Source organism: Grammomys surdaster, unplaced genomic scaffold (assembly GCF_004785775.1).
Source record: "Grammomys surdaster isolate TR1022 unplaced genomic scaffold, NIH_TR_1.0 187, whole genome shotgun sequence".
NCBI lineage: Eukaryota > Metazoa > Chordata > Mammalia > Rodentia > Muridae > Grammomys > Grammomys surdaster.
In genome coordinates, this window is record NW_021604632.1 from 7,230,995 (window position 1) to 7,242,112 (window position 11,118).

Here is an 11,118-nt window from a genome sequence, read left to right on the forward strand (position 1 = left end):
CTCTCTCTCTCTCTCTCTCTCTCTCTCTCTCTCTCTCTCTCTCTCTCCTTTTTGGCTAATAATGCTTCAGAGGTTTGGATGAGTAACTAAGAGGAAGGCGAACTCCTCCTCGTCCATCCTGCTGCCGACAATTAAGAAACCTCAAAGTAATTTTTGAAAATGTCAGCGTCTCATTTAGCAAAAGGATAAATAATAAATGAAGCGTAATCACTGTCCTGTGCTGGTGGTACAGCTTCGCGGTGTCATTAGTAAACTAACGGTATAATATCTTTGTGTCACAGTTTAATTATATCTTGTAATTAGTTTCAGCAATGGATCGCGTGGAGTCAGGCCCCCTGAGCTAAACAAAAGGTAATAGAACTTTCAGCGTCCTGCATAAATCAATTATGAAAGTGTCCTTCATTATTTGAAGCTTGTTTGCTGTAATTTTATGCACCGAGCTGAGGTGAACTGGTCCTTCTTGCCCATGGAGGGCAGTTCACCCCACTCCACCCCGTGCTTGCTCGCAGCTGAGCCTGCAGTGGTGCCCACACACAGCCTGGCTGGCCAACACACTTGTAAGACTACTCAGCAATCAATGTCTGGCAGGGCCAGGAGCTGAAAAGGGAGGGGAAGTTTCAGAGGGTGGGGACAGGGGTATGCTAGGACTGAGGCAGGTAATAGATGTACCATGTGCAAGCGAGCAGGGAATCAAATGGGAAAAGATGTGAGGGCCTGGAAGAATGATGCTTTCTGCTTCTCCGAACAAAGATGAGAAGGTTAGGAGCATCAAAGGCCAAGCGAAATTGATGAATATGGGCAGGCAGATGTGGTACATGTCCCTTTATCATCCGCCCTTTCAACATCCCTGCTCTCCCCACGAGGTTGGAATGAGAACCAGCACGGGTTACTTGGCAATAGGGAACGGGAACGGGGAATCCACATCTTTAATTGGGTCTAATTCAGGTCCTACAGAGCTCGGGAACTGTCAAGGGCCTCTGAGCAGCGTCAAGGGCTAGCTGTGGTCACCGGGCCTGGATGGGAGAGTCACGAGTCCCGCTGGGGAAAGCTAAGAAGAAACTCAGGGGTGGGGGGGTGGGTTAAGTCCAAATGCCACCAATATGTGTGATCGTCTCTTTTTTGATCAAACTGTAAGGCATGGCAGAGAGTGGGGGTGGGCCCCACTTTCAAAGTCCTCATTGAGTCATCTTTGAAAGTAAGCCTAGTGCCACGCTGGCCTTTCTGTTTATACAACAATTTACAGGTTTAAACGGAACCCCGCTTGAAAAAGCTGACTGAATTGTGAGCACTTCAGCAAATTTAACAAAAGAAAGCACAGGCAAGGAAAAGAGAGAGAGGGAAAGAGACAGAGAGACACGGAGTGGGGGGGGGGGAGGAAGGTCCAGTCCTTAGACTGGTGTGCTGCAATCTGGCTGGTTGCTATGGTGACGTGATGGCTTGTTCACATGGCAACATACCTTAGGTCCACTATTAAAATGATGAGAGTGAACTCGGTTGCATTAAGGAGAGTGTGCTGTATGCTAAAGCAAGTCTTTATCTCCAGAGAGCGCTGGACAGAGACTAGCATCCAGTACAAATGAGGGAGTCAGGGAGGAGGAGGAAAAGGTTGGAGGTCTGGGGGGAAATCACAGGGATACAATAACTATGAAAAGAAAGATCCTCAGCTCTGTATCTCAATCGAGGGTCTGGGATTCAGAAGATGGACAATGAGTTTGCTTTGCTGTAGAATCCATTGTCCAAATTGGCCCATCAGGCTAATGACCCCTTATTTAAAAAACATGTTCCAAATGAGCCTGCTATATACCTTGGTTGTAGCAACATCCATGGTAAACTAAACCCACCCAACCCATGGGCTACTCTAACGAATAGCAGAGAGATTGCCACTTAAATAAAACACGCTCATAACGACGAGGGTGGCAAATTACATAGCATTTATTTATTAAATATAAAAGTCTGCCGACAGCCACACATCTACGCCCTATCATGAGAGAGCTGGCAGGGAGCATTTCCTGTGAAATCTGGATTCATGTGTCCTCGAACACAGTGACAATTTTTCCTCCTACTGACATTGAGAGGGTGGTAAATAATTCTATAGACATTATCCCAATAGTCCTTCTTATTACCCACGCTGCCATTCTTCCTGGCATTTAGCAAGAACTTCTGTAGCATACATAAGAAGCATCTAGGGGTTACAGGGGCATATCTTCCCATGGTGGGGTCCAGACAATATCACAAACCATCTGTGGGATGCTTGAATGCCTGTAGGTCCTTCTTCACAACTTATCCAGACTGCCTTACCATCTGTCCATGGCTGGTGGTGCTGTGCTTGACTATCTCATTAACATAATGTGAAGGGAAGCCTTCCCAAGCCACACATCCCCAAGGTAGAAGACGTGGCAGAAAATGAGTGTGACATTTCCAGGTATTCTGATGACAATTGCCTAAGAAGACAGAGAGCTCAACTTGACATTTACTTCCGAACTGGTACCAACTTTATGCCAAGGATCTAGATGTGCAGAAGCTTCCTTCCTGAAGAAGGGCAGAGGGCTCTGAACTCCCAAAAGGGCTGAAGCACCAGGATGGAGAGGCAAGCTGGAGACCACTCAGGAACGCCTTCCTTCTACTAACTCCACACTGTTCCCGAGTCATAGGCTCAAGCCATTGCTTCGTGATAGTTGATAGGGATCCATAAAGGGCTTTGACTTTTTTTTTTCAACTCTATAAATCAGTCCCACTATGAAGGGGGCAGAGGAGCTCAAGGGTTGAGAGCTTGGACTTACAACAAAGACTGACCTTATCACTGGCTAGCTGGGTCACCTTACTGAGTGGCAGTTTTCTGATTTCAAAAGATGGAGCCTAGAATTAGCTCATCTCCTCTGATTGTTGGGGGATTGAGGTGACAGTAGAAAGGATATCTACTTAGTCCAAGACATAGATATTTTATTAATTATTGACATTTCTCGTAGACCCAGGCAATCCACGACAGGTACTGCTGTTTTTTTTTTTTTTTATTTATTGTAACTTCAACAGTAACAAAAGCAAATCTTCATACAAGAGACTAGTGGCCTCTTCAACTGTCTTAGGAGAACCGAGGGACACAACTTAGATGTACTTATTCTAGAACCTTGTGCCGTAGAGTAGATGCTGCCAAAAAGGCACCCCTGGGATTGAGCTCAACGTGCTTTTTTTTTTTTTAAAATGATTTTCCTTTTGTTTATGTTTTGAATATTGACAAAATACCAGCTTTCTCCCCCCTCCCCTATGATGATCAAGCTTCTTCTAAGTGTGGTAAATGAAACAGAGAGAGAGAGAGAGAGAGAGAGAGAGAGAGAGAGAGAGAGAGAACAGACAGAGTTAGAGAGACATGGGTACAGAGACACAGACAGAGACAGACAGAGATAAGAAGAGACAGAAATATAGCTTGAGAGTGACAGAGCAGGCTCACTTTTGGTGTGTGTCAACTCTCCATGACAGCCACATGCATGTTCTCTCCTAAGAACCAAAATAAGCATAAAGTGGACAAGATCATGAAGCACAAAAATAAAACCTCCAGAACAGTGGTAGAGGTTTGTTGTGGGTAGCCCTGGCCTTGTATTTTGATGCTAATTCCCCTTTCCTGTGAAGGGCTGCAGAGGAGGAGTGAATCAGTACACAGGTGACTTCTTGTGAACCTTTTGCCCACCTTAATTTGTAAAATAAAGGCTAGAGCCAGTGATTGGGCAGAGAAGGGGAGGTGGAGAAAAAAGATTTGGGGGAGGAGAAAGAGAGGAAGGCAAAGGAAGGGGAAGACGAGGAAGAGGAAAAGGTAGAAGTACAATGGAGGAGAAGCACATGGCCTGGAAAACCCGCAAGTTATAAGGGTCTCATAGCTGGGGAATAGAGTAGTGTAGTGGTGAATCTGCCCAATTTAGGCGTGCAGCTTATATTCATAATTATTGAGTTGTGTTTTCTTTGAGCGGTCTTATTTGGGTCGGAGATTTACCACAATAGAGGTTGGAGAAATTCATGATTTCCCAACCAGGAGGCATCAAAGCTGGGCTCATATTTCATTTACTTTCCTCTGCTTGATCTGACATCACTGGATAAGCAGGCACCATGAGCCATGCACACAGCTCACAGGCAGAGCAAAGGGTGTGTCCTTGTCTGCCTGCTCCAGCAGCCTGGCAGACATAATACAGACATGGGGCAGATGGACCCACTTAATAAGAGAGAAGGTATGAGAATCCTCTTGAGTGGTTTTGACAGTTTAGATTATATTTTTACATACTTTTTTTTTTACGTGAGACATCTTGGTTAAAGTAAACTCTCCTGTTTAAAAGGGACATAAGAGAAGAGTAGTTATGGGGTGTGTCATAGCATATGGTTCTGTCAGATAGGATGGTGACAGAAAGATGCTGCCTTGTGCTATGGAGATCTGAACAGGAAATTTAGAAAAGCATGTTTGGTAGAGAAAGCACAGCAATGCCCCCTATGGTGTATGCAGAGTTACATTAATACTCCGGTCCTCTCTGGCAGCCTTGGAATTTGGATGTACTTCTGAAGACAAACAAAGCAGGAAGCACTGAACCACTCACAGGCCATGAGCTCTTCCTGGTTGCTCCAACCATTCAGCATCCAGCTTCACAGACCATGTAAGAGTTACCTTCTCGTCACTGTGACATTGTGCCTCACAGAAACAAGTAGAGAGAGACGACTTATTTGGATTATGGTTTCAGAGAGTTCAGCCCTTGGTTGCTTGACCCAGTATACTTGGGCAGAGAGCATCATGGCAGCAGGGGTGAGGAGGAGAGGAGAGCTTTTCACTTTGTGCTCAACAGAACACTGAGAGAGCATTAGGAAGTGGCTAGGATAATAGACAGGGATCTATACAATTAACCTACTTCTTCCAGTGATGCTCTACTTCCTGAAGTGCCTATGACCTCCTTAAAAAAAGCATTTAAGACATGAGCTTGGGAGACATATTATATCCAGGCCATATAGGCCAAAAACAAAACAAAACAAACAAAACAAACAAACAAACAAAACATGTGTGTATGTAGATCTATCGTTTTGTTGAACATCTATTCATACCCATAGAATCTCACTAAATGTACTAAGAACTACAAAAGAATTTTTTTTCCTACTAGACAGTTTGTAATTTAGCAGGAAAATAAGAAAGCTATATCTGAAAGGTAAACTATTCAGGAAACTAGGTGTCCAAATCATCTAGATCAGAGGTTGGGGAACCATAGTCTCTGGGCCCAAAGTAGACTGGTAGTTATTTTTTGTAAATAAAGCTTTATTGAAATGCAACTATGTTTTTTTTTCCCTAACACCCCATCTATGAATGCTTTCTTCCCATAACAAGAAGCTATAGGCTGTTGGGACATATGGATAACTAGTTGGAAGACAGATTATACAGTTGTAAGGAGCAGGCCCTTAAACAGGACCAACTCCATTTTGTAATAGGAAACTTGTAGAGACATGTCTGGTACTTGTAAGGACAAGTCTGGAAGTAAAAGTTGTGCTGTGATAACCAGCTGTGATGAGGTCAGAGCCTGGTGATAACAGACACGAGTGGTTATCTGCCCTGCACGTCAGGAGTAACGCCAAATCCAACATAAAAAGAGGAGCCCGATCAGAGCACTTCATTCACACTTGTAGCCATGACTGGCCAATGTGATCCTCTGGGCAAAGCCTCCTCAGCACCTGGTCATCACAGAGTTAACTGAGAGGCTAATGCCTCCAGCTTCTCCATGGTCAAGCACCCTACCCAGGTCAAATTATCTGGAAGCCACAGCCTGACGCTGCCTTCCCAGACTCTGAACCTGTAACCCCAAACCATCAAAAGGACTCAGGTCATATAATCCATGAATGAATGATGTGTTCATTGCTATGCTCATTTCTTTGGTAATTAGCAATTTATTATTTGTGTTCATTGTGCATATTGTTAGAGGCAATGCATAGGAAATGTGACAGTATCTTGTTGTAGCAATAGCCTTAGCATTGGTGATAATATATTGCTTGCTGTGCATTATCATTAAAGAAGTAACTGAATCACAAACCCTCTGTCTCTTGGCATACTCTCTTCCCTCTCGAGGAGCTGATGATCTCACAGTCAAATCCAGTATATGATCCCTGAGTGGAGCAGGATCTGTCGCTCCTCTCCCCCAGGGGGATTCTAACCCCTTATCCATAGTCTGCTCATAACAGATAAGAGTAGCCTGCTCTCGACAACAGCTCACTTGAAATATTTAATATCTAGCCCTTCCTTAGTACAGTGTACCAACACATAGTCTAGATAGCCTAAGATCAAAATAAGAGTGATCATAGTAGCTGGGAATGGCCATAGTGGGGTAACGGGAAATATTTTATTTTGTAGAGTCAGGAGGAACCAGGACGCACCAAGATGAGTAGGAGGGGTGTTCACGGTAGTGAGGGATACAGCGTGAGCAAGAAGTAGAGGGAAGAGGCACCGACCTTGCTTAGAGAATATGAAGGAAAACCACTTGGTTTGAACTTTGACCTTTCAGTCTCATTCCAGAGCATCTGACAGGAAGTACTGTTAGAGAGCAGGAGGCAAACCAAGTGTATGGATTCCTGAAGCTGAGGAAGGAACAGCTTTTCGAGGAATGAAGGAGTGAAGGGGTGAAGGGGTATATAAGTGGCTGGAGCTATCATTCAGCAGACAAGGCAAGGCGGGAAGACACAATAGAGAAGCAGAAGCAGCCTGAGTAGATCTCAGGAAATTAGCCAAGACGTAGAGGAGATAAAGATTGATAATAAGGACAATAAGGACAATAAGTACGGATAATAAGGACAGGTAAAGGCTCTCTGAGTAAATGGTAAATCCAGGTACAGAGCCCCCTGGGTTAGGAGAGACTTTATCTTTGGTAAAAGAATGAAAGAAAGGAAGGAGCTAATACGGGGAGCTAGAAAATAAGAGAGCAGGAAAGGGGGGGGGTGTCATTTCTTACCGCTAAAACCAGAGAGGACCCAGAGAGACCAAGTAGTTGTCAATCCGTCAGGCAATGAGTCCTAGATAGCTTCCCTCATTGAATAAAAGACATCTCCAGCTAGCAAAGATGGCGGACCCGTCTGGAGTCAAGAGGTTGTACAAATAAAGGCTCTTTGAGTGTCACAGCAGCTTTCCATGGAAGATCTGGTCTTCCAGTTTGAAGAAATCTTTTAGCAGAGGTTTACGTGTATGGCATAGGTACTTCAGGTTGGTAGAGACCCAGGGTGATCCTGTCCAGTGCTCCAGGATGGATACATTTATCACATGTGTGACAACCAGAGTGACCTCCAAGAACCAAGAATAGCCAAGCTGGATCTAATAGGTTTGAACTTTTTCACTATCTGTGCTGTTCTTGGGGGGTAGGGAGGCTAAGAGGCTTAATCTTGATGGATCAATGAATGCAAGTACTTTCTGCTCTGGGACTGTTGAACTGATCTTTGAGAATGGTAGGTATTACTGTAACACATTATTTACTTCTACATTCAGATACCTAAGAGCAGCATTTACTATTTACCTTGAACTACAATGTGATTTGTAATTTGATTTGGCCAAGGAGATGAGCAACTGGTGAGCCATGCCATTTGTGGGCTGGGTACTTAAGTTTTAGTGGACCTTCCCGAGTCCTCTGACCCTGACGTAGCAATAATGGAGGTGGGTTTATGCAGAAACACCAGGAGCAAGAATTATGAAGTATGAAAGAAATGACTAAAAGACATTGCTTGGAGCCTCAGCTGACTCTGAGTGACAGAGATGCTATGGACTAAACTAACTCCTCAGAATGTGACTATATTTGGAGACAACGTTTTAAAGGAATAAACATTTTTATTTTAAAAATCAGAACAATATTCTCACAAAAGGAGGAAACCTGGATGCCCAAATAGACACAATGGATGTGCATACTCAGAAGAAAGACCGCACAGGGACACAGGTGAGAGTATCACCTGCAAACTGAGAAGATGGGTCTTAGAACATAAACCTGGTGACATGTTGACATTGGACTCCAGTCTTCAGAACTGTGTAAAAACCGATTTCTTTTGTCTAAGCTTCCTAGGCTGTGGCATTTTGTTAAAAAAAAAATCTACTAAAATAATAGACGAGGTTGAGTTTTCTTTCCTGTTAACTTATTACAATGTAGGATTGGCTTGTTAGTGTGGTACTTCTTTATTTGCCCACACTAATGCAAGATCCTTTAGAGTAGCTGGCAGAAACAAGCTCCCTGAAGTGAGGGTATTTGAGAAGGCAAGCTGACAGTAACTGATGGAAAGTCTGGAAGCAGAAGAAGATTCACGGCTGGTGGAATGATCAGTGTGAAGTCTTTGATTAGCTTGGGCTGGGGAAGAAGGATGGAGATAAAATAGAGGGCAGAACAGTGATAAATCACACAGAGGTCACAGGCTAGACATCTGAACTCACTCTATACTACCAGGAAATACTGCAAGATTGCAAGGAATTAACAGGATCCGACCGAGTTGATTTTGTTTCTCCATAGAGACTTGGACTTGTATGCGTGGACCATGAGCTGTGAGAAGGAAGAACAAAGCAAGAAGACTTCCTCAAGGCAAAGGATAGACTCTCAAAGTGAGCAGCAGAGAAGCAGTTGGATTTCATCAGCTTCTACCTTAAGGAACCATAAATGTTAATTGCAAGCATCCTGACAGGTTCACAGTTCTCTTTACAACGTTTGTCATGAGAAGATGTCAGAATTTGAGCCAGAAGAATAAGGTCAGTTTTGTGGAAAATTGCTGCAGGAGGAAATTACATGGTAGTTTCTACAAAGGAAAAAGCATCAAGTGGTGTGAGCCTAGGAGCTTTCACGTGACATGGAGGAAGAGAGAGGAGGTGCAGTAATGGGAACCTCCACGGACTTGAGGATGGGTCTGACACCAGCCCATTGTCAACTTTACATTCAGCAGGGCTTCAGGAGATGTGGAATGGAGCGAGTCTGAAATCTCTGATTTCACATCTGCTAGCCAGAACGACAGAATTTCTGGAGAAGATACCCTGGAGAATGGAAGGGCTCTGACTGTGCAGAGAGGACAGTCATGCATCCCATGGTTTTGAGCCCCAGTTTTGTGATACCCTGGAGTGCTTCTGCCTATTACAAGGGACATGTACATTTTCCTCCTTTCTTTCTTCCTTCCTTTCTTTCTTTCTTCCTTTCTTTCTTTCTTCCTTCCTTCCTTTCTTCCTTCCTTCCTTTCTTTCTTTCTTTCTTTCTTTCTTTCTTTCTTTCTTTCTTTCTTTCTTTCTTGGTCATTTATATTACAAAAGTCAGATTCAGAAAGGCACAAAGTTAAAACATTAAAAATCTTATATGTATATGGTGTCTTTGGGATTTGAAATTTTCATGCATATTATTTTTCATTTGTCTATTTCTCAACCTCTCTGGCTACTGGTGGAGAATGAATTATGGAATGGAAAAAAAATCCCCAAAAGAAACCGTATAAAAACATTGGCTCAGAAATAAGCTAGGCAAATTGCAACATGATACTTCAGTCTAGGATGGTATCATAAAGGTGGGAAGAAATGGATACTTAATTTGATATCACATATGCCAAACTTGTTAGTTTATAAATCCAATAAGCATTTATAGGCATCAACTGTGGTATGAATGTAGTATTAGGGTTTGCGTACTTAAAGATGCTGATATTAAGATTGCTTAAAATGTATTGTGAGAAGCACAAAGACAGTTGTGCATACAAACAGTCATGGCCCAGTAAGAGAAAGACTCTATTTAAAATGTGATCTAGAGAGATGGTTCATCAGTTAAGAGAAATGACTTCTCTTTCAGACGATACAGGCTTGGTTCACAGAACTACATGGTAGCTCACAACCATCCATAACTCCAGTCCCAAGGAATCTGGCACTCTTCTTCTGGTCTCCATGGGCAGTAGGCATGTACATAGTGCACAGGCATACATGCAGACCAAATATCTAGAAGCATTAAATAAACAAATCAATAAGTAAATAAATAATAAATTTAAAATTTAACTAGGAGCTGGGGATATGCCTTAGTATTTTAACACAGCAGATAAAGTGATTACCCTACAGACATGAAGCCTGGAGTTCAAAGCCATAGGAATACACATGCCTGATAGGTGTGGTAGTTTGCCTGTAATACAAGCGTTAGGAGGGGTAGACAGTGGATCCCCAGAGAAAGCTGGCTAGCAAGAGTAGCTATATTGAACAACTATGGGTTTGATTTAGAGTCCTTCAATAAAAAATATGAAAAACAGATGGAAGATGAGTTAGATATCATCTTTGGCCTTTCACATTCATGAGCACACATGCACATGTATACCCACACATACCCAAAAAAACATACAAACACACATATGCAACCACAAAACAATCATAAAAAAAAATGAACTACGAATACCCCAGGCATCAAGAGAAGCCATTCATAGAGAGAACAGGACATCTGAAAAGAACATAGGAAGATGAGAAGGGATATTCCTGGAAAGAAAATGTGGGGAGTACTAGGTGGAAGGTCAGCATAGACAGAAGGGCCTGTGTCCCTGAATTAGCTGTTTGCTCTAAAGCTAGAGGCCTCGGGCAGAGGGTGCTGAAGAGGTGTCCCAGAACCACAATGTAAAAGCCTCATGGTTATGATAAGAACTTGATATTTGTTCCTCAAGGCTATAGGAGGACCAGGGGAGGTTTGGCAACAGGGTTGATCTTGCAGTTATGAATTAATGAGATTCTGATAGAAGAGCCTTAAAATCATGTCAAGTGAATGAAACCAGCTACAAAAGCCTCCATTGTGTTTGGTTTTACTTACAGGGCATGCTCAGAATAGAGAAAGCATATATGTTACTGACTGCCATAGGCTAGGAGAGAAGAATAGGGAGTGATCACTATTTGGAGGCGGTGGAGAGATGGCTCAGCAGTTAAGAGCACTTGCCAGTCTTGAAGAAGACACAGGTTTAGTTACCAGCATGCTCAGTTCCTAGTTCCAGAAGTTCGAACAATCTCTTCTTGCCTGTGTGGACATTGCAGACATCCAGTACACTGACACACATGCAGACAAAACATCCATTCACATAAAATAAGAGAAACAAATCTTCTTCTTCTTCTTCTTCTTCTTCTTCTTCTTCTTCTTCTTCTTCTTCTTCTTCTTC